The 24958-nt window shown below is 40.6% G+C and overlaps 1 non-coding gene across 1 annotated transcript; it reads left to right on the forward strand.

Annotated features, from left to right (window-relative positions):
• The first annotated feature begins 24049 nt into the window (after positions 1–24049).
• LOC140885814 (small nucleolar RNA R71) lies at positions 24050–24156 on the forward strand. Its single transcript, XR_012151229.1, has one exon. It is a non-coding gene; the product is annotated as a small nucleolar RNA R71 (small nucleolar RNA).
• Positions 24157–24958: the final 802 nt, after the last annotated feature.

Below are 24958 nucleotides of genomic sequence, written 5' to 3' on the forward strand. Positions count from 1 at the left end.
TGTACGCTAACCAAAATCTACTGGTTCTTGTAGGCACTATCAGTGATACCTAGGGAATCATGGGGCGATGTTGCTAGGCGCTTTACCATGATTCGTTGGGCAAGTCGGAAAGTGTTGTTCCGAGTCACAAGGAGTTGTGAGCCCACGGCTAGCTGTATCCCTGAACCATTGAGGGTCACACAGTGTAATGGAGTTTTAATCCCCATTGAGATAGTTAAATTTAAAGAGTTAAATTTAATGAACTAAGGAGTTGGACTTCTTAAATAAGAGTAAGGGAGTAGGATTTCCTAAAATGACATAGGGATGGACATTTTTGGAAACCACTGAATTCGGATTCAGGAAAATTTATTTTGACTTAAAATGTGCAGAAATGGTTTCTGTACACATTGGTGAAATCAGTTCATCAATCGGAGTCACGATGAATTTTATATTAATTTCTGAACGAGCGGGCTTTGCTTGTCGGGCCCCAGCTTATGACTAATGGGCCCTAAGGTGTTAGTGGCCTGCATTATAAATAAGTTATTTCAGTACAGAAATTACACACAACAGCTCATAATTTTTTGAGAAGCAAAAATCGAACCCTAGCCTCTCAAAAGTTTCGGCCGTCCCCTCCCTGTCCTCTGCCCGAGAAAATTCCGGTCTGTGATTTTGAATCGCAGTAAGGAATAGCGAATCAGATTCGTTTATTCTCTTCGCAGAAAACTTCTGATAGATTTTCTAGTGCAATCTATCAGAGGGATTAAACCTCTGTTCGTGGACCTGATTGAAGGAGTTCATCGGTTCCAGGGAGAGACAACAAGAGCAGATCAAATCTGTTGGTGTCCATTAATCTCGTTGCGAGATTGGAGGTAAAATTTAATAACTGTTATTTAAATTTTACACACACAATAATTTAATCGTTGAACGGTTGATACCCACACTATGGAATTGTTCCATAACAAAATTTTTAAACTTCCGCTGCACCGGGTATCAATCGTGATTGATCTGAACGCCAGTTATCCAACAGTCATTCCAGATTCATACAACTCAGACAGAATCCATTTCAAATCTGCTTAGAGACCTATGACATATCAGTGCAAGTTTCACTCTCAAGTATCCATTCCTTCTAACGACTCTAGACACACCCACCTCCCTTGATATAATGAAATACACACCTCCAGATTTTGCACCCGGTATTGCTTTAGCCCCATTAATTACCCGCTGACATAGCTATAACTGGCTAGGATATGAAAGTTTTATTTTATTATTATTTTTTTCTTTCTAATCCCATCGCGCGTCTATAGCCCGGATGGAGCATCAACCCCATGTAATCCGCATACTTAGCCTTTGATTTAATCTTTTAGGATTTCAATCCATTCAAGGCCCGGATGGAGTTGTATAAATTTTTTTTTTCTATTTTTCTAGGTGCGCCCAAGATCATAAGTGTCATGCTAGCAGCTCGCCAAAATTCATAGAAACAATTAAGATCCACAAAACACCTATTGTTGTGAAATGGTCAAACAGACAGAAATTTCATCTAATCTTTCGTTACAATCCACTGGTCTACCACAAGTGCTTAAAATATTAACGGGTCAACCTACAGTTTCTCATGACAAATCAAGAGCACAACAACAACAAAAATTTCACCCAAAATTCACAACTTCATATCATCATCAGCTGTGACGCCCCGTTTTTATCTTAAATGAGTTTATTTGAGTTAATCGGAGATTGCAGAGTTCACGAGCCGACTTGATTTTGATCAGGGTCCTTTTTGCAAATTTTGGAAATTTCAGGGACTAAAATGCAATTATCGGTTTTTATAGATATTTATAAGGATTTTGGACCCACTCTCTTCTCCATCATCTTCCTCTTCACGCCTCCCTCCTCCATTGTTTAAGAAATCGATTCTTCAAGCTTCCAGATTTCATCCCGAGCTCGATCCGGCCGTTGGAATTTATTTCTGAAGGCAGATTATCGATCACTGCAGTAAGAGCTCTGTTATATTGTAAGTTCTTCTACGATCGGATACATTCTAGTTTTTGGATGTTGTTAGAATCGTTCGAGATTCGAGTATGTTGTTCTAGACAGTGTTCTGATCGTTTATTATCTGTCAGTTTTGAAATAGAGCGACGTTCGGATTTGTTATGATTTTTGGAAGCCATTTTCGAAAATCATGGTTTTGAGATTTGTTGGGTTTGTCTTGTTGTTGTTGTATTAGCATTGAATTGAGTTGTTATCAGTATTGAACTGCTGTCTGCGTTGCCGGTTGGTCAGTTATAGCCGTTATGCCGTCGGTTTGAGTTTTTGGAGATTTTGAACCGTTTTTGAGTTTGAACTTGGCTTGTAAGTTGATCGTGGTTATTGATCAATCATCTCTTGTATCTGAACAGATTCGTTTGGAGTTGTCAAGCCCAGAGTTAGCAGCTGTTTGATCGTTTCAGAGAATTGGACGAAGAACGGTATAAAGAGTTTTCCTTGAACCGTTGCCTTGTTGTTGTTAGATTGTGTAGTTGTTTATACAATCTCTTTTGTAGCTTATCCAGAGTTGGAACTACTGCATTGAAAGGTAAAAGCAGTCATCGTAGCGGGATAGCATACTCGGGACTGTGGTTCTCGAGTTTTCCCTTTTGAAATCTCATACTTGCATGTACACTTGTTCTAGCATGAGGAACTTGTGTATTGTTTGATTGTATTGGTTTTGTTAAAAGGATTATGTTTTATGTTTCTGTTATGCATTCATCTTGAGCCAATCTTGTTTCAGCGGGCAGAACCGTCCTTTTTGTTTAGACGTTTGGGAACTATGATTGAGTGGCCCAGGTCGTAGTCGTTTCGTCTGGTGCTAGCATACTCATTATAGTTGCTCAAAGTCTAGAGGAGTGAGATACGTGGCACCACCTCGATTGGGAGAGTCGGTGAGTTGTTACGTGATCTTATCCTCGGGATCCCAAAGGCACAGCAGCAATCCCTCGTTATCAGATTTGATATCCCTGTTTAAAGACATGCATTTCATTACGATGTTATTGAGTTCGTTATTGTATTGAAAGCATGTTTGTTACTTGTATTACTTGTTATGTTGCTTTTACTGGGAATGTCGTTCTCACCGGTTATCCGGCTGTTGCTTTGTTTTGTATGTGTACTTGGCAACAGGTGGGGCAGGAACAAGTCAGAAGAGGCATGGTTAGCTTCGAGGGCAAGTAGTAGGAGTGAGACTCGATTTAGACTTCTGGTTGTTTTTAGGCCTTCTGAAAGCATGACTTGTTATGGCATGTTTCCCTACACCCTGTTATTGCATATGTATTTGAAGGCATGTCGGAGCAAGCGCGGAATCCTTTCTTTATCTGCAGCCTGAGCATTTTCTGCCCAGGCCTTCCGCGCGCGGGCGAGGCGTTACTCGCGCGCGCGCGAGGCCTCTGTTGGGCCTCTGAATTGTTTGCCCACGCGCGCGCGAGCTTGGTACCTCGCGCGGGCGCGAGCCTTTGGTTGGTCTCGGTTGTTGAAGCCCGCGCACACGCGAGCTTGGTTCCTCGCGCGGGCGCGCGGCGTTTAAAAAAAAAAAAAAAAAAACTTTGAATTGTTTTACTCTTGGATTCTTATTCGCTTACTTGTTGTTTAATCCGAGATTAGTGGTTTAGAATCGAGGTCTCACATTAAGTGGTATCAAAGCCTTAAGATTCTTGGTCGAACTAGAGTGAGCGGGGTAGATCGAGTCTGTGTGCAATGACTCCTCGCATGTGTTTGAATTATTTAATTGTGTACTTAATTCCATGCGAGCATGCTTTATTGTTTGAGCATTATTTGAATTACATGGTTGTGTGATTTAAAATTAATAAAGCATGATCTACTTGAGATATAACTGTTTCTGTTCTCGACTGGTATTCGGTATTCTAAGCGGTTGTAAGGGCACTGATGGTAGCGATTGAGATATCTCGTGTGCTAACCTTTGATAATCACATGGGTCCTCGTCGAGTGATAAACAGTAACACACCACCAGTTATCCCTGCGACTGAGCAAGCTAGCACTGAGGTTGATCAGTTGGATGCTTCAGCGACTCCTATGGAAATCTTGCTGAAGAGGTTTCAGTCGTTCAATCCGCCATTGTTGATGGGTTCAGAAAATCCAGTTGACTGTGAGAGTTGGTTGGATGATATGGATCAGTTGTTTGATTCCATTGACTACACAGATGACCGCCGAATCAGGTTAGTAATTCATCAGCTGCATGGTGGTGCTAAGAGCTGGTGGATCATGACAAAGAAAGCATTTGAGAGTAGAGGTACAGAGGTTACTTGGACTCTTTTTAAATCTGAGTTTTATAAGCGGTTTTTCCCTATCTCGTATCGTAAGGATAAGGGAGCAGAGTTTGCAAATCTGAGGCAAGGGAATCTGAACATTGAAGAGTATGTGGCTAAGTTCGATAGTCTGTTGCGTTTTGCACCGCTAATTGCCGGAGATGAAGAAGCTAAGGAAGATCAGTTCATCAACGGGTTGAACCCCGATGTCTTCACGTTGGTTAACACCAATAGGCCTAGAAACTTTGCGGATGCTATGAATTACGCAAAGGGAGCAGAAGCAGGCTTGTGGAGGCAAAGAGGTAATCAGGGGGCACCTCAGCAGCAGAGGCAGTATCAGAACCAACCATCTCAGTGCCAGAATCAGCCACCTCAACATCAGAACCAGCAGCAGAGGTATGAAGGTGGAAACAGTGGGGGAAACAGAAAGGATCAGTACAAGGCAAGAGGTAAACAGTTCAAGAGACAGGGGAACAGTTCGTCCAGTTCCAGTGGTTCGAAGCAATTCGGTTCAGGACCGAGTTCTGGGTCATCATCCTTGTACTGCAGCAAGTGTGGAGGAAGACACTCACCGGATCAGTGTGTGGGAGTCTTCGGAAATTGTAACACATGTCAGCAACCGGGACACTTCTCTAAAGTGTGCCCTCAACGTAATAGAGATAGAGCTCAGAGTGGGAGTTCGTCTAGACCTGCAGCTCAGCCGGAGAGGCAGTCGTCTGCAGTGCACTCTTTCCAACCCCAGCAACAGCAGAACAGACAGGGAGGTAGCTCTAGTGCAAATCAGCCTCCGAGACAGCAAGCACGAGTCTTTGCATTGACAGAGGATCAGGCTCAGGCAGCACCTGACGATGTCATAGCAGGTAACTGTTCGATTTTCGGTCATTCTGCTCATGTCTTGATAGATACAGGTGCTTCCCATTCCTTTATCTCTGAGAAATATGTGTTATTGCATGCTTTGCCAACTGAATTGTTGCCTACAGTAGTAGCTGTTACTTCACCTTTGGGTGGAGGAATTGTTTCTGTCCGACTAGTCAGGAACTGTGAACTTTGTTTTGAGGGGAATTTGTTAGAATTCGACTGTATTGTGCTTGGGTTGTCAGATTTTGATTGTATTGTCGGTATAGATGCTTTGACCAAGTACAGGGCAACAGTTGATTGTTTTCTGAAAGTTGTCAGGTTCAGACCTGAAATGGCAGACGAGTGGAAATTCTTTGGTAAGGGTTCTCGATCTAGAATTCCTTTGATTTCAGTGTTATCTATGACTCGTTTGTTACAGAGAGGTGCAGAAGGATTTTTGGTTTATGCGGTTGATGTACTGAAATCTAGCCCAGCTTTGGTTGACTTACCAGTGGTTAGAGAGTTTGCTGATGTGTTTCCGGAAGATGTTCCTGGATTGCCACCCATTCGAGAAGTCGAATTCAGCATTGACTTAGTGCCAAGTACTCAACCTATTTCAAAAGCTCCTTATCGTATGGCACTTGTTGAATTGAGAGAGTTGAAGGAGCAGCTTGAGGATTTGATTGCCAAGGGATACATCAGACCTAGTGTATCGCCTTGGGGTGCTCCTGTTCTATTCGTTCGGAAGAAGGATGGTTCTATGCGGCTCTGTATTGACTACCGCCAATTGAATCAGGCTACAGTTAAGAACAGATATCCTTTACCCCGAATAGATGACTTGTTTGATCAACTGCAGGGTTCTTCTGTCTACTCTAAGATTGATCTGAGGTCAGGCTACCATCAGCTGAGAGTGCGAGAGGAAGATGTTCCTAAGACCGCATTCAGAACGAGGTATGGTCACTTTGAGTTTATAGTCATGTCGTTTGGTTTGACTAACGCTCCAGCTGTTTTTATGGGTTTGATGAACCGTATCTTTCAGCGTTATTTAGATGAGTTCGTCATTATTTTCATCGATGATATTCTTATCTACTCGAAGAACCGTACTGACCATGCAGAGCACTTGAGAATTGTCTTGCAGATTTTACGAGTTGAGCAGTTGTTTGCCAAGCTATCGAAATGCGAATTCTGGTTAGATCGAGTTGTCTTACTCGGTCATATTATTTCTGAAGATGGGATTTCTGTCGATCCCAGCAAAAATCAAAGCGGTTATGAATTGGCCTAGACCGAGGCATGGTTAGCTTCGAGGGCAGGAACAAGTCAGAAGAGGCATGGTTAGCTTCGAGGGCAAGTAGTAGGAGTGAGACTCGATTTAGACTTCTGGTTGTTTTTAGGCCTTCTGAAAGCATGACTTGTTATGGCATGTTTCCCTACACCCTGTTATTGCATATGTATTTGAAGGCATGTCGGACCAAGCACGAAATCCTTTCTTTATTTTCTGCAGCCTGAGCATTTTCTGCCCAGGCCTTCCGCGCGCGGGCGAGGCGTTCCTCGCGCGCGCGCGAGGCCTCTGTTGGGCCTCTGAATTGTTTGCCCATGCGCGCGCGAGCTTGGTACCTCGCGCGGGCGCGAGCCTTTGGTTGGTCTCGGTTGTTGAAGCCCGCGCACGCGCGAGCTTGGTTCCTCGAGCGGGCGCGCGGCGTTTAAAAAAAAAAAAAAAAAAAAACTTTGAATTGTTTTACTCTTGGATTCTTGTTCGCTTACTTGTTGTTTAATCCGAGATTAGTGGTTTAGAATCGAGGTCTCACATCAGCCCCCATTCATCGTCTCACTCAACACACATGCGAACAGTAAAGAAAATGCAAACACTTCCCCAAACTTAGAAACTAGCATTGTCCTCAATGCGAAAGAAACCACAAGGCAATCCTAACAACACGGAGAAAGAAGAACAGAATGAACAATGCAAAACACACAAAATAACAAAAACAAAGAAAAACAAAACAAAAACTCCCCTGATCAGTGGTCTTCATCTTCACCAGCTGGCTCTTCCTCGGAATCATCAGAAAGCTCACGGATGGGTGCATCGTATTTGAATCAAAACAGTGATGGATACGGTGGTGGTGCTGGAAAATTCGCAGGGTCCAAGCCAGCATTGGCGCACAACCCTCTCATCATAGCATGCATCTAGTCCATATAAGCAAATGGGACATTCTGGCACTCTTCATGATGCTGGGTCCAAGCAGAAAGTTCATTAACCATCTCATTATTGGGGCGAAGAGCAGGTGGTGGTTTTGGGGCGTGCCTCAAAGATTTACCGGGACCAGAACTCGCCCGCCCACGCGATGTAAACTCCTACAGTCTGAAATTTTGCTTTGTCTTCAAAATTGAATCGTCCACATCCTGCATTGGATGCTTCCATTTTTCATCGTCTCGCACTACCACTCCAGCTTGCACAAAAAGTGAGGATACAATAGATGGGAAGAATATGCCAATATTCGTCGAGCGGATAGACGTATATAACTCCATGTTGATGAGTTTGCCTACATTGATTGGCCAGTGTTTGTGCAAGGCAAACAACAACAATTCCCTGCTCATCACCACGTCGTGCGTGTGGGACACCGCCATCATCCTGTGAGTTAGAAACGCATACCACAAGGCTGGTTCCATCTTCAAAAAATTTTCTTTAAACGACAAAAATTTGACCGAGTCCTTCCAAATTGTTTCCATCATAGCACAGTTCAGCACAGACTAGATTATAATTCGGGCTAGCCTTAAACTCTTGGAATTGGCTATCGTTTATCTCCGGTGTTTGCAATAAAGCTTTAATGGTTTCAGGGTCGAAAGAAACGAACTTACCCCTCAAAAAATCTTTGTTATCGGTTCGTTCAGGGGTGTTAGCATAGAAATCCATCACCAAAGGTATGACGGCCGCGAGAGGTTGGCGGCAGAACTCAGTCAATCCACGCTCAGTGATGCCGAGGGAGATGGTGCGGTTCTCGGATAGATCGATTCCTCTCTCGGGGATTGGATTCCTATTGATCTTTGAGGCTTCATAACGTGCTTTAGCCTCCATGGAGATGAACTTGCCGTCGATAATGGTGGAGGATGAAGAAGAAGCATGGGATGAAGTGATCTTTGCTCTCTTTAGTCCAATATTGAGCGAGATGTGAGAAATTGAGAGAGATACCTGCGATTTGGGAGGAGAATAAGTGAGAAATAGGGAGAGGAGGAGGAGCGTAGGGTTTCGTAAGAAGAAAGGGAAAGAAAAAGCTAAGAAAGGAAAGGGGATCGGGGTATTTTAAAATTTTGGATCTGCGCAAGACGCCCGCGTGGTAGAAAATAACAGCGCGGGCAGACCCCTCTTTGAGCAAAAATAAGAAAACAGAGAGTGCGCGCGCGGGCGGTAGAAAATTACCGCACGGGCGCACCTTAGTTTGAAACAAAAACTTGAAACAGAGACTGGGCGCTCAGGCGGCAGAAAATGACCGTGCGAGCGCACTGAAAATTTTGAAAACAATACAAAAATGAACTAACTAAAAAAACTGAAAATAAAAATAAAAAAAAGTTTGACAAAACTAAACAAAAGAGAGTGAAGAAAGTAGTTCTCAATTTAATGTCTAGATCTTGACTTTTCTCCTCCCCAAACTAGTCTTGATTAGTCAGCGTGGTGATGACTGGCATGGAATCAACGTCACTTCCCACATAATGTTTTAGCCTCTAAGCATTGACTGTGAAAGACTCATTTATGGCATCTTTTATCTCAATGGCCCCCGATGGATACACCTTAGTGATTTTGTAGGGACCGGACCACCTAGACTTCAACTTTCCAGGAAAGAGCCTCAGCCGGGAGTTAAACAAAAGCACTGCTTCTCCTTTCTTAAATTCTTGGTGACGAATGCGTCTGTCATGTATTCTCTTGGTCTTTTCTTTGTACGACACTGCCATATCGTATGCTTGATCTCGAAATTCCTCTAATTGGTTCATCTCAAGCAATCTCTTCTCACCTGCAACAACAAATTCAAAATTTAATGCTTTGATAGCCCAATATGCTCTATGATACAACTCAACTGACAAATGACATGCCTTACCAAACAACAGTCTATATGGGGAGGTGCCTATAGGAGTTTTAAAAGCAGTCCTGTAGGAACATAATGCATCGTCAATTCAAAGTGCCCAATCCTTTCTATTTGTACACACACTTTTTTCCAAAATTTGCTTAATTTCTTGATTGGGCACTTCTACATGGCCACTTGTTTGGGGATGATAAGGAGTAGAAATTGGGGTCCTTAATATAGACAAGGACAACCCTCACCTCTTGAGTTAGCTTTTGAGGTGAGTTAGGTCCAAGTCTCATTTCTAACATGGTATCAGAGCCCAGGCCCTCTGTGTGTGTTGGATCGCCCATAATTGGGCTGCCTATAGTTAGGCCATCCGTTAATATCTCCACGCTTCAGATGTTCATTCCTAGGCGTGTGGGGGGGGGGGGGGGGGAGGGTGTGTTGAAATATTGTCCCACATCGGTAGGATAGAGTTCCTGGTAGTTCTTAATATAGACAAGGACAACCCTCACCTCTTGAGCTAGCTTTTGAGGTGAGTTAGGTCCAAGTCTCATTTCTAACAGAGTTTGTTGCAAAAATGGGTGCCACCATCACTAATAATTGCACGGGGTGTACCAAACCGATTAAAAATGTTTTTCTTTAGAAATTTTGTGACCACCTGTTTATCATTAGTTACACAAGCTTCTGCCTCCACCCATTTAGAAACATAATCGACGACGACCAAAATGTATTTTTTTGTAAAAGAATTTGGAAATGGTCCCATAAAGTCGATTCTGCACACATCAAATATCTCACACTCAATAATATTATTCAATGGAATTTCATGACGGTTTGAGATATTACCTGTCCGCTGACATCTATCACACTCAATGACAAAAGATCGTGCATCTTTAAAAAGATTGGGCCAATAGAACCCACATTCAAGTACCTTAGCTTCCGTCTTGATTGGCCCAACATGGCCACCTACCTCACGGTCATGACAGTGACTGAGGATACTTTTCATCTCTCCTTCCGCCACACATCTTCGGATCATCGAGTCAGCACAAATTTTAAACAAGAAAGGTTCTTCCCAAAAATAATGCTTTACATCCGACAAAATTTTTTTATTTTGATGAAATGACAAGTTATGTGGGAGTGTGCCCGTGACCAAGTAATTTGCAATGTTAGCATACCAAGGTGAATTTTCTATGGCAAACAACTTTTCATCAGGACACCATGAAAGAGTGGGTGCCCGGTGAGCCAACTTGTGGCTAAGGGCTTTGATGACTCTTTGTACAAACAATCTTTTGTTTAATATTATTTACACTTTTATTAATGGCAATGACTTTATCTTTCTTCATATTGTTATATTGTGATATACTATTGTTGTTTTGATAAAGACCTTGAATATACTATAGTGTATGTAAGATATGATAGAACATGGAGATGTCTATCATGAAACATATCTTATAGTCACTGTATATTCTAAACTGTTCCTAGTCGATTGAGCCGTCCGATAATAAGGATAAGGATCGCTCGAGTTTGAGACTAGCATTTGCGATGCAGAGTACCACGTTTCATTGGTAAGGAACATAGAGATGTTCGAAGCATGCAAATGGATATTCATATGATGAATGATCGAACTACCCTATCCGGACTTTCCAAGTGGTTATCACTTATCGAGTGGATAAAGTCCGCGGTTTTGGTTGTACACCATTAGTCCTTACTACTTGAAACATCATTGAGACTCTATATGCTAGTACTGTGCTTTGACTCGTTTACCGACTCTATTGGGGTCATCAGGTGTCGGGATTGGGTACAGTTACAACACATATAGGAGTCGATGCTTTGTTGTCAAGGATTCACCACATGCTTGCGAGTGTGGATATCCTATGCGATCTGAGGAGATATTAGTGTGACGAATCTCTGGCCAGAGTACATGATGTGATTTAATAAATGGTTTCTTAGTAGCACATGCGATGTCACTATTTGATCTTCAAGATGTATTGCATAATTATCGAATCTCGAGCGACTCTCGATATACCAATGGTTGTTGATTCGATCGGGATATATGGATGAAGGGACCGTACTGTACGCTAACCAAAATCTATTGGTTCTTGTAGGCACTATCAGTGATACCTAGGGAATCATGGGGCGATGTTGCTAGACGCTCTTACCATGATTCGATGGGCAAGTCGGAAATTGTTGTTCCGAGTCACAAGGAGTTGTGAGCCCACGGCTAGCTGTATCCCTGAACCATTGAGGGTCACACAGTGTAATGAATTTTTAATCCCCGTTGAGATAGTTAAATTTAAAGAGTTAAATTTAATGAACGAAGAAGTTGGACTTCTTATTTAAGAGTAGAGGAGTAAGATTTCCTAAAATGACATAGGGATGGCCATTTTTGGAAATCACTGAATTCGGATTCAGAAAAATTTATCTTGACTTTAAAAGGTGCAGAAATGGTTTTTGTGCACATTGGTAAAATCGGTTTATCAATCGGAGTCACGATGAATTTTATATTAATTTCTGAACATGCAGGCTTTGCTTGTCGGGCTTGAACTTATGACTAATGGGCCCTAAGCTGTTAGTGGCCTACATTATAAATAAGTTATTGCAGTACAGAAATTACATACAACAGGTCATAAAATAATTTTTGAAAACCCTAATTTTATTTATTGTGGCCGCCGCCCCCTCTCCCTCTGCTTGAAAAAAATCCAGCCTGTGATTTTGAATTACAGTCTCGTTTAACGGATCAAATTCGTTAATCTCTTCGTAGAAACTTCTGATAGATTTTCTAGTGCAATCTATCAGAGGGATTGAATATCCGTTCGTGGACCTAATTGAAGAACAGTTCGTCCATCAGTTCCAGTGATATACAACAAGAGCAGAGAAATCTGTTGGTGTCCAAAATCTCGATTCGAGATTAAAGGTAAAAATTTTATAATCGTTATTTAATTTTTACACACACAATTTAATCGTAAGGTTGATACCCATTATGGAATCGTTCCATATAAAAATTTTAAACTTCCGCTGCACCGGGTATCAATCCTAATTGATCTGATCGCCGCGTTCTCCAACAGTGGTATCAGAGCCAGGTCGCTCAGATCAAGCGATTAAATTAATCGATTGTACAAAAAAATTTTAGGCCTCGGTTTTTGAAACAAAATAAATATTTTAAAAATAAAATATTTTTTTCGGGCAAAAACCCGGGCAGCGATTGGATCGCTGCCCGGGGCAGGGGCAGCGATCGTCGCTGCCCGGGGCAGGGGCAGCGATCGTCGCTGCCCCGGGCAGCGCAGGGCAGCGCTCGGCGCTGCCCATGGGCAGCGATGTGATCGCTGCCCAGGGCAGCGATCGTCGCTGCCCTAGGGGCAGCCGGGCTGCCCGGCCCGGCCCGGCCCGGGAATGTCCCGGGCGGCCCGCGGGAAAAATTATTTTTAATTTTTTAAATTAAATTTTAATATGTTAAAATTCTATTTTTGGTCCGATCGAAAATTTTTTTGATTGGTCCACGAGGCGTCGGATCGAATTGTTCGAGTCCGAAAATTTTAAAATTGATTTTTGGATAAATTTGAATTTTTGGAAAATTTAAATATTTTATCCGTTAAATTGAATTTTGAAATTAATTATTTTTGGTACAATTGATGATAAGATATGATCTTATGGATATATTGAGTAAAATATGATTTTATGTATAAAATTGGATTTTATAGATAAAATATGATTTTATTTGATAAAAAGATAAAATATGATTTTGTATGTAAAATAAGATTTTATATATGAAATATGATTTTATCCTTTTAAATTTAAATTGCCATTGCATGTTATCCAATAAATTAATTTTGAATTAAATGTTATTGGATAAGGATGATCGATTGCCATGACCAATTTTGTAGGTGTATGTTAGGAATTTACATTTGTTTTTATTGTTGTTGGTTTTATTAATGGGCCTGGTTTATGGCCCAATATGAATGTCATATGTAATAAAAGTGGGCTTGGTTTATGGCCCGTTCCCACCCCTTAAAATGTATCCCCTACTTGTCATTGTTATTTATTGTAAATACATTAGATTTAGTGGGAGATCAAGATTTGAAGATGGAGGTGGGCCCAGCAGACAATAAAGACAGAAGAAATGTAAATTGGAAGCAAATGTAATAGGATTGCATTGCATACTGCATATTACCTAGGATTGGACTAAGACTCGTGATTGGCAACCACGGGTCGATTAGAAATGGAATCGATCATCCTATATAATATGTGATATTATAGTTGTATGCATGTTTTAGACAAAATTATGTGAATCCGACAAGCATACAAAACTTTAAAAATGATGAGACAAATTTTTATAATTAAAATCCCTCATTTTAAATATGATTTAAAATTGATATCAAGATAAATAAAGGAAATTTAAATTTGTTTAAATGTTCCTACCTTCCATCAACGATCAATGTATGAGATGCTACCCGCGGATACGGTCCGGCTCATATTATTGGGGGGGCCCGTTCATCGGAAATCTGTACATTGGATCGACACATGTTGTAAGTTGGGTGGAACTCCCATGGGATCGGCTCATATTATTGGGGGATCCACATGGCGACCGTCCATCACAACTTAATATTGATGGGTCATCTTGACATGTCACAATAAACGGCTTCATATTATTGGGCCCTTATTGGACATGAGGTAAAAACATGGAGGTTGCTTTGGAAGCAATTGGGCTCTACCTTTTGAAATTATGGTTGGCTGATATTATTCGGGACCATAGATTGTCAATTGGACTCCATGTTCTCACTAAGGAAAACAGTTTCCCGTTTTCACTAGAGGGTAGTGAAATCGTTAAAATAGTGGGAGTGAGATTCATAAAATAAATTTCGCCTATTTTATGTCTTAGTAAATTGCTTAAACAATCACTGATATTTTTCTGTTTCTTTTCAGTATTTCATAAGATGAATTCGCGTAATCCACTTTTCTCGATCCTCGAACAAAATAAGTTGACTAGCGCAAACTATACGGAATGGTTTCGTAAGTTGAAGATTGTCTTGACTTCGGAGAAGATGCTCTACGTGTTAGAAAAATCTCCTCCGAAGGAAGCACCAGCTGACGTAAGTCCGGAGGAGTTAGCCAAGCTTGATACATGGTGGGACCATGATATCAAGACCAAATGCTATAGGCAAGCCTCGATGTCTGATGAACTCCAGAGGCGATTTGAGGACACCGTGAATGCTGCTGACATTCACGTTCAACTCAAGGAACTTTTTGGGGCTCAATCGAGGGCTGAAAGGTTCGCTACTGTAAAGGAGCTAATGACGTGTCGCATGCGTGAAGGGACTTCGGTCCATGATCATGGGGTACGAGTGATTTGGCTCATACAGAAGTTGGTAACCCTTGATTTGGTGTTGGAGCATGAACTCAACGTGGACTTACTACTTCTGTCTCTTCCTTCTTCGTTTGACGGATTTGTGGTAAATTTCAATATGAACAAGATAGAGGCCTTCCTTGAAGAGATGGTCAATATGCTTGTGACATATGAATCCACATTAAAGAAGGATAAACCGGCTTTCTTGGTGGGCTCATCTTCTTCTGCTAAGAAGGGGCCAAGTATAAAGGGTAAGAAACGTTCTGCCCCACCCAAGAAAATCAAACCCGAGAAGAAGTACAAGACAAAGGCTTCAAACATGGAAAAATCCAAGGATGTTTGCCATTACTGCAAGAAGCCCGGTCATTGGAAGCGTAACTGCAAGGAATATCTAGAGCAGTTGCGAACTGCAAAGGGTATGTTCTATATTGAAATAAATGTTTCACTTAATACTACTTCTTGGGTATTGGATACCGGATGTGGATCTCACATTTGCAATGATTTGCAGGTGATGACAAGAAGTCGCAGGCTTAGAATGGGTGAGACCCAGCTGAGGCTCGGAAATGGTTCCAGAGTTGAAGCAAAAGCCGTGGGAGATGTTTATTTAATTTTGCAGAACGGTTTTAAGTTACTTTTAAGAGATGTTTTATTTGTTCTGGATTTGATTAAAAACATTATTTCTGTTCCTATGCTTGATAGAGATGGTTATTCTTGCAATTTTGTGAATGAGATTTGTAATATTTACAAGAATGAATGTTTGATTGGAAATGGACAACTTGAAAACGATCTATACAACTTAAAACTAAAAGACGTTCCAATAAATTATGTTGATAAACCGGCAACAACAAACAAAAGGAAAATCGATAGCCAAAACCCGGCAAACCTTTGGCATACTAGGCTAGGTCATATTTCCTCAAGGAGGATGAACAAGCTAGTGGGAGAGGGCATGTTTGATATGTCTGATATTAACTCTCTACCTACTTGTGAATCCTGCCTGAAAGGAAAAATGACTAAATCTCCTTTTAAGGGGAAACCTGAGCGTAGTCAAAATCTGTTGGATTTGATCCATACAGATGTTTGTGGTCCATTTAGAGTTGGTACTCAATATGGCCACACCTACTTCATTACCTTTACTGATGATTATTCAAGGTATGGGTATTTATATTTAATGAAATATAAGTCTGAAGCATTTGAAAAGTTCAAAGAATTCAAGGCTGAAGTAGAAAACAAGCTAGGTAAAAGTATTAAAGCACTTCGATCGGATCGAGGTGGAGAATACTTGAGTACCGAGTTTTTGGACTATCTAAAAGAGAATGTGATTCTCTCTCAATGGACTCCTCCTATGACACCACAGCTTAATGGTGTATCGGAGCGTCGTAATCGAACTTTGTTGGACATGGTTCGGTCCATGATGAGCTTCACTGAGCTTCCACCTTCGTTTTGGGGCTATGCGCTTGAAACGGCGGTATTGTTGTTGAACAACATCCACACTAAAGCAGTGGACAAAACACCATACGAGTTATGGAATGGCAAATCTCCTAAGTATTCATACTTGAGGATTTGGGGATGTCCTGCTTACGTGAAGCGGACAGTGGGAGATAAGTTGGATAGTCGATCCAGCTTATGTTATTTTGTAGGGTATCCGAAGAATTCAATCGGATATTATTTCTATTATCCTGCTGAAACAAAGGTGTTTGTTTCAAGGAATGCCACCTTCTTGGAGAAGGAGTTCTTATTGGATAAGAAAGGCGAGATGATGGAACTCGAAGAAATTCGAGAAGAACCCGAAATACAAAATAACGATCCTACACCTCAGGAACCATTGATAGACACGCCTGTACCTAGAAGATCCGAGAGGACTTCTAGACCTCCTATTCGATATGGTCTTCTTCTTGAAGGGGATCAAGATGAATCCGATGTTGGATGTGATCCAAGAAACTTCAAGGAAGCAATTTCTGATGCGGATTCAAATTTATGGCTTGAAGCTATGCAGTCGGAAATAGATTCGATGCATACAAACCAAGTTTGGTCTTTAGTAGATCCTCCCGATGGAATTTTTCCAATAGGGTGTAAATGGATCTACAAGAGAAAGCTTGGGCCTGATGGTAAGGTATTGACCTACAAGGCGCGATTGGTGGCAAAAGGTTATACTCAAAGACAAGGAGTTGACTATGATGAAACCTTTTCACCAGTTGCAATGTTCAAGTCCATAAGAATCCTTATTGCCATAGCTGCATGGTATGACTATGAGATATGGAAAATGGATGTGAAGACTGCTTTTCTTAATGGAGACATTAAGGAAGAAATCTATATGAAGCAGCCTGAGGGCTACACATCCATGGGAAGCGAGCATAAGGTATGCAAGCTTCAGAGATCAATTTATGGTCTAAAACAAGCATCAAGAAGTTGGAACCAGAAATTTGATGAAACAATAAAAGATTTTGGTTTCATCAAGAATCCGGAGGAACCATGCGTGCACAAGAAAATAGTTAAGGATGCTGTGACATTCTTAGTACTTTATGTTGATGACATCCTACTCATTGCGAATGACGTAGGGATGTTGCAGTCAACAAAGATATGGTTATCAGGTAGATTCTCGATGAAGGATTTAGGTGAGGCATCCTATATTCTAGGGATACATATCTATAGAGATAGATCTAAGAGAATGATAGGACTCACTCAATCAACCTACATCGACACCATATTGAAACGATTTTCAATGGATGGGTCCAAGAGAGGACATCTACCCATGTGTCATGGAGTTTCTCTATCCAAGTCTATGTGTCCCAAGACTGATGAAGAGATAGAGAAAATGACACATGTACCATATGCGTCAGCCATAGGTAGTATCATGTATGGGATGATATCTACCAGACCGGATGTAGCATTTGCTCTGAGTGTCACGAGCAGATATCAAGCTAATCCCGGTCAAATGCATTGGAAAGCCGTGAAGGACATTCTTAAGTACTTACGAAGGACTAAGAATATGTTCATGGTATATGGAGGAAGAGAACTAAAATTGGAAGGCTATACCGACTCTAGCTTCCAAAGTGACGTGGATGACTCGAAGTCAACCTCTTGATTTGTGTTCATGCTCAATGGCGGTGCTGTCTCTTGGAAGAGTTCCAAGCAGGACACCACAGCGGATTCCACCACTGAAGCAGAATACATTGCAGCATCAGCTGCTGCTAAAGAGGCCGTTTGGATGAGGAATTTCGTCCAAGAGTTGGGCGTCATTCCTGAAGTTGTTGGTCCAGTCCCGGTGTACTGTGACAACACGGGTGCCGTTGCTCAGGCAAAGGAACCAAGGTCTCATCAAAGATCCAAACACGTACTGAGGAAATACCACATCATCCGGGAGATTGTGGAAAGAGGAGACATCACTGTCGAAAGAGTGGCCTCTGCAGACAATATCGCTGATCCACTTACTAAGCCCTTGCCAGGACCATTATTTGACAAACATCGCGAAGCAATGGGTCTACGTAGTATGACTAGTTGGCTTTAGGGCAAGTGGGAGATTGAAAGAGTGGGTGCCCGGTGAGCCAACTTGTGGCTAAGGGCTTTGATGACTCTTTGTACAAACAATCTTTTGTTTAATATTATTTACACTTTTATTAATGGCAATGACTTTATCTTTCTTCATATTGTTATATTGTGATATACTATTGTTGTTTTGATAAAGACCTTGAATATACTATAGTGTATGTAAGATGTGGTAGAACATGGAGATGTCTATCATGAAACATATCTTATAATCACTGTATATTCTAAACTGTTCCTAGTCGATTGAGCCGTCCGATAATAAGGATAAGGATCGCTCGAGTTTGAGACTAGCATTTGCGATGCAGAGTACCACGTTTCATTGGTAAGGAACATAGAGATGTTCGAAGCATGCAAATGGATATTCATATGATGAATGATCGAACTACCCTATCCGGACTTTCCAAGTGGTTATCACTTATCGAGTGGATAAAGTCCGCGGTTTTGGTTGTACACCATTAGTCCTTACTACTTGAAGCATCATTGAGACTCTATATGCTAGTACTGTGCTTTGACTCGTTTACCGACTCTATTGGGGTCATCAGGTGTCGGGATTGGGTACAGTTACAACACATATAGGAGTCGATGCTTTGTTGTCAAGGATTCACCACATGCTTGCGAGTGTGGATATCATATGCGATCTGAGGAGATATTAGTGTGACGAATCTCTGGCCAGAGTACATGATGTGATTTAAGAAATGGTTTCTTAGTAGCACATGCGATGTCACTATTTGATCTTCAAGATGTATTGAATAGTTATCGAATCTCGAGCGACTCTCGATATACCAATGGTTGTTGATTCGATCGGGATATATGGATGAAGGGACCGTACTGTACGCTAACCAAAATCTATTGGTTCTTGTAGGCACTATCAGTGATACCTAGGGAATCATGGGGCGATGTTGCTAGACGCTCTTACCATGATTCGATGGGCAAGTCGGAAATTGTTGTTCCGAGTCACAAGGAGTTGTGAGCCCATGGCTAGCTGTATCCCTAAACCATTGAGGGTCACACAGTGTAATGGATTTTTAATCCCCGTTGAGATAGTTAAATTTAAAGAGTTAAATTTAATGAACGAAGAAGTTGGATTTCTTATTTAAGAGTAGAGGAGTAAGATTTCCTAAAATGACATAGGGATGGCCATTTTTGGAAATCACTGAATTCGGATTCAGAAAAATTTATCTTGACTTTAAAAGGTGCAGAAATGGTTTCTGTGCACATTGGTAAAATCGGTTTATCAATCGGAGTCACGATGAATTTTATATTAATTTCTGAACATGCGGGCTTTGCTTGTCGGGCTTGAACTTATGACTAATGGGCCCTAAGCTGTTAGTGGCCTACATTATAAATAAGTTATTGCAGTACAGAAATTACATACAACAGGTCATAAAATAATTTTCGAAAACCCTAATTTTATTTATTGTGGCCGCCGCCCCCTCTCCCTCTGCTTGAGAAAAATCCAGCCTGTGATTTTGAATTACAGTCTGGTTTAACGGATCAAATTCGTTAATCTCTTCGTAGAAACTTCTGATAGATTTTCTAGTGCAATCTATCAGAGGGATTGAATATCCGTTCGTGGACCTGATTGAAGAACAGTTCGTCCATCAGTTCCAGGGATATACAACAAGAGCAGAGAAATCTGTTGGTGTCCAAAATCTCGATTCGAGATTAAAGGTAAAAATTTTATAATCGTTATTTAATTTTTACACACACAATTTAATCGTAAGGTTGATACCCATTATGGAATCGTTCCATATAAAAATTTTAAACTTCCGCTGCACCGGGTATCAATCCTAATTGATCTGATCGCCGCGTTCTCCAACAAACCAATCATCTATGTCCTCATTATCATTCTATGCACAATCAGGAATGCATTTTAGTCTAGACAGGTGATCAGCTACAATATTTTCTACTCCTTTTGTATCCTTTTTCTCTAAATAAAATTCTTGTAAAAGTAGGATCCACCTAATCAACCTAGGTTTTGCATCTTTCATAGCTAATAGGTGTCTTATGGCAGAGTGATCAGTGTATACAGTGATTTTCGAAAGGATAAGGTATGAATGGAACTTGTCAAGTGCAAAGAATACAGCTAGCAACTCCTTTTCAGTGGTGACATAATTCAGTTGGGCTTCATTCAAAGTTTTGCTAGCATAGTAAATAGTACGGAATACCTTGTCTACTCTTTGGCCAAGTACATCGTCAACAGCTGAGTCACTTGCATCACACATGACCTCAAATGGGAGATCCTAGTTAGGTGATGTCAGTACAAGTACAGTCACCAATATTTCTCTCAGAGATTCAAATTTCTGTAAAAAATGGGAATCAAAATTAAAAGGTGTATCTTTCATCAATAAAGAAGACAAATGTTTTGCAATTTTTGAAAAATCTTTAATGAACCGCCGATAAAAACTGGCATGACCTAGAAAACTTCTGACTCCCTTGATAGTCGTCGGCGGAGGTAAATTCTGAATGACGTGCACCTTGGCCCTGTCCGCCTCGATTCCCTTCTCAGATATTCGGTGCCCTAATACAATACCTTCTGTTACTATGGAATGACACTTTTCCCAGTACAAGTTCTTCTCCTCGCATCTCATTAAAACAATATTCAAATTATTCAGTCATGCATCAAAATATTGACCAAAAATGGAAAAATCATCCATGAATATTTCTAGAAAAGTTTCAACCATATCATGAAAAATAGCAATCATGCATCTCTGAAAAGTTGTAGGGGCATTACAAATACCAAAAGGCATACTCCTATAAGCAAACGTACCATATGGGCAAGTAAAAGTTGTTTTATCATGATCTTCAGGTGCAATCGCAATTTGATTGTATCCTGAATATCCATCAAAAAGCAAATGAATTCATACCCAGCAAGTCTTTCTAGCATTTGGTCAATGAAAGGGAGAGGAAAATGATCCTTATGGGTTGCGTCATTCAATTTTCTATAATCTATACACACCCTCCAACCTGTATCTGTCCTTGTAGGTATCAACTCATTCAGTTCATTCTTAATGACAGTTATCCCACCTTTCTTTGGTACACATTGAACCAGACTAACCCATGCACTATCAAAAATGGGATAAATAATACCTACATCCATAATTTTTATTGTTTCAGCCTTTACCACTTCTTGCATCTTGGGATTCAACCTCCTCTGTGGTTGGACCAAGGGGTTGATGGTCTCTTCCATTAATATTTTATGCATGCAGATGGATGGATTAATGCCTTTGATATCTGCTACCTTCCAGGCAAACACACTTTTGTGACTTTTGAGAACATCCAGCAATTTGGCTTCCATTTCACCTGTCAAAACATAAGAAATTATAACAGGTAAATTTTCATTCTAACCTAGAAACACATATTTCATATGGGCTGGTAGTGGTTTCAATTCAACAGTTGGTGGTTCTTCAAGACTTGGTTTCTGGAGGACTAAATCCTTCCGGTCACCAAGATCTTCGAGTCTGAGCTTGCCACCTTTTCTCCATGACTGGTTATCATTCAAGTAAGCAGTCATCTCTTCTATCTCTTCATTGATTATGTCTTCATGAGGAAGAGATATAAGCGCAGCTTCTAACGGTTCCTGGAATGTATCATGCGCATAATCATACAAAAGTGAGTCCACAACATCTATTTGAAAACATTCTTCATTACATTGCAAAAATTTAAGTGCATAAAACACATCAAATGAAATTTTCTCCTCTCCCACTCTCAGATGTAGCTGTCCTTTTTGGACATCGATGAGTGCTTTTCCTATTGCCAGGAAAGGTCTTCCCAGAATAAGTGGCATGTCCAAGTCTTCCTCCATATCAAGTACAACAAAATCCACAGGGAAGATGAATTTGTCGACTTTCACCAGCACGTCTTCTATTATCCCTCTTGGATATTAGATAGATCTGTCCGTCAATTGCAATGACATCCTGGTGGATTTCGGCTCTCCCAAGCTCAGTTTCCTGAAAACAGAATATGGAATTAATTTTATGCTAGCACATAAATCACACAAAGCTTTATGAAATTGCACATTATTAATAACACAAGGGATAGAGAAACTCCCTGGATCTTTTTTCTTCGGTTGGATCTTGTTCTGAACTAGTGCTAAGCAATTTTCTGTTAGATTGATCATTGCATGCTCCTCCAATTTTCTCTTGTTGGAGAGAATCTCCTTCAAGAACTTAGCATATCTGGGCATTTGCATCAGTGCATCGGTGAAGGGGATGTTTATATTCAATTTCTGGAATACTTCTAGGAATTTAGCAAACTGAGAATCTAGCTTGGCCTTCTTGAGAGCTGCAGGAAAACAATATTTGACTATGATGTGGGATGTTGTGTAGAAGTAGAAGACTTACCTGCATTTTTCTCTAATGTAGCTGGTTCTGGCTCTTTCTCGCCTCGTCTCTCACCTTCGATTCTCTTCCCACTTCTTAATTCAACAGCCTTGACCTGCTCCTTTGGATTCTTTTCCATGTCACTTGGCAAAGTACCCAGCTCTCTGCTGGACATCGCTTTAGCTAATTGCCCTATTTGATTTTCCAAATTCTTAATCGATGCATCCTGATTCTGCATTCTGGTCTCGGTGGATGATATGAACTTCTGCATCATCTATTCCATGCTTGACTTCTCTCTTGAGGCTGGTTTCCGTAGTTCTGATTCCCATATGTCCTATTATTCTGTCCTCCACACGAAATGTTCGGATGCTATTTCCACCATGGATTATATGTATTTGAGAATTGATATGAATTTAGGAGGTGCTTGAAGATTCATATTGTTCCAAGGTTTGTTCCGTGATTTTCAATCAAGAGTTGAAGGATTTGGATTATATGGCAATCAAGTTGAAGAGATTGAAGATCAGTTTGGGAGTTGCTTATGCATCCTTGAAGTGCTAAGAGTCAAAAAGAATGAAGAAATTAAAATTCGGGCAGAGAGTTTTTCGCTCGAGCGCGGGTATCGTCCGCTCGAGCGAGCTCAAAAGAAAATGAAAGTCAGTGCAATTCTCGCTCGAGCGAGAGTTGTGTCCGCTTGAGCGAGCCTGGATTTCCGAGAAAAAAACACACACTCGGTGTGTTTGTGTGTGTTTGCTGGATTTTGATATTATTTTCCTATTTTTGAAAGTTCTAATTATACTAGGAAACTTTTAGGAGATATCTTTGATATCTTTAGATATTATTTTGCTATATATTTTATTATTTTGTAGTTGTATTATAAATACAGCATAACAATTCGTTATTCGATACATTTAATAATTCAGATTCAGTTTATACACAAATTATTGAAATTCTCTCAAGAATTTTATTCAAAGCTTTGCTTTGCTCTTCAAATCAAACTTTTTCAGTTTAATTACTTGGAAACGTTTTTCGATTGTTTCTCACTGAAGATTGTCAGATACAAGTTATCTGAAGGTTTTTTTTTGTTTCAATTGTCGTGATTTTTTTTGTTAATTGTACCGTCGATTAAAGGTGGAAATCCAAAAATCTTATCAATTTTACTTATTTCAAAGATTGGGCAAAACTTTGGATCTTTTGTTTATTGATTAGAGGGTGTGATTCAAATTGTAATCGTGTTTGCTAATATTACACATCAAGATTCATATCAAGAATGGATCATTCCTAGGGCGGTTTTGATTTCCTACATGGTTTACCATGCCTCCCTCTGGCTGATATGATGGATTGCCTGTTTGACAATATTTCGTTAAGTGTTCAGCACCACATTTCTCACACCACATTTCTTTAATACGCATCGCCAACTGCCCTAAAGTTAGCTCTTCAATCCTCTTATTCATGACTTCAAGCTGAGCTGCTACTGAGGTGAATGCATTAACTTGATGCATTCCTGCGGATCTCTTGGCTGCACTTCTCTCAGACTGAGGGTGATAGCTACTAGATGCCATCTCCTCAATTAACCCATATCCATCCTTTGGTGATTTGCGTAATAAATTACCACCTGCAGCTGCATCTAGCATGGTACGATTAGAGTGAGGAAGGCCATAATAAAAAGTTTGTACCACAAGACCGTCTGGTAATTGGTGGTGCGAGCATCTCATCAATAGATCTTTATATCGCTCCCATGCTTCATAGAGTGTTTCCTTGTCTCCTTGAGCAAAAGTTGTGATGTCAGCTCTCAGCTTCATCGATTTAGATGGTGGGAAGTATTTGGTGAGAAAAGCTTTCGCAAGATCATCCCAAGTGGTGATCGAACCTGCAGGTAAATTTGTAAGCCATGCTTTAGCCTTATCTCTTAAAGAAAAAGGGAATAAATGCAAAAGAATAGCGTCATCAGAAACTCCCTGCATCTTGAAAGTATCACAGATTTCTAGAAAATTTGTCAGGTGAGCATATGGATCATCGATTGTCATCCACCAAATTGGACTGTGTTTTGCACCATTTGAATGATAACAGGATTTATTTCAAAATGATTTGGTGCTATGGTTGGTCTGATGATGCTTGGTCTGGCATTTTCGATGGATGGCAAGGCGCTATCCATCATTGACCTTTAGATAGGTGGTGCATTATTCTCAGCTTCTCCATCTCCACGTAGTCGTTCTTGTTCCGCCATTGTTTCTCTCTGTTGCCTTCTTCTCCTGCGAAAGGTTCTTTTGATTTCAGTATCAAAAGGGATGAGTTCCAACTCAAATGGATGTTGCATGCACTGCAAGAGAATCCTGCAGTTCACAGATGAAAATAATGATTAAAATTGGTGTAAAGAAAATTAAATAAGATAAAATCAAAGTAATCAATTGTCCCCGGCAACGGCGCCAAAAACTTGATCGAGCAAATACTAACACTTAAAATAGATATAAAAATCTTTCTATTATGCTCAAAATTATCGCAAGTGCACGACTCAAATTATAGTAAAGTGTACTGAGTACGAGTATCATCTCAGGGACTATGTCGACAATGATTTATTTATCTTATCTTTTCTACCCAAAG

This window comes from Henckelia pumila, chromosome 2 (assembly GCF_033568475.1).
Source record: "Henckelia pumila isolate YLH828 chromosome 2, ASM3356847v2, whole genome shotgun sequence".
NCBI classification, from domain to species: Eukaryota; Viridiplantae; Streptophyta; class Magnoliopsida; order Lamiales; family Gesneriaceae; genus Henckelia; species Henckelia pumila.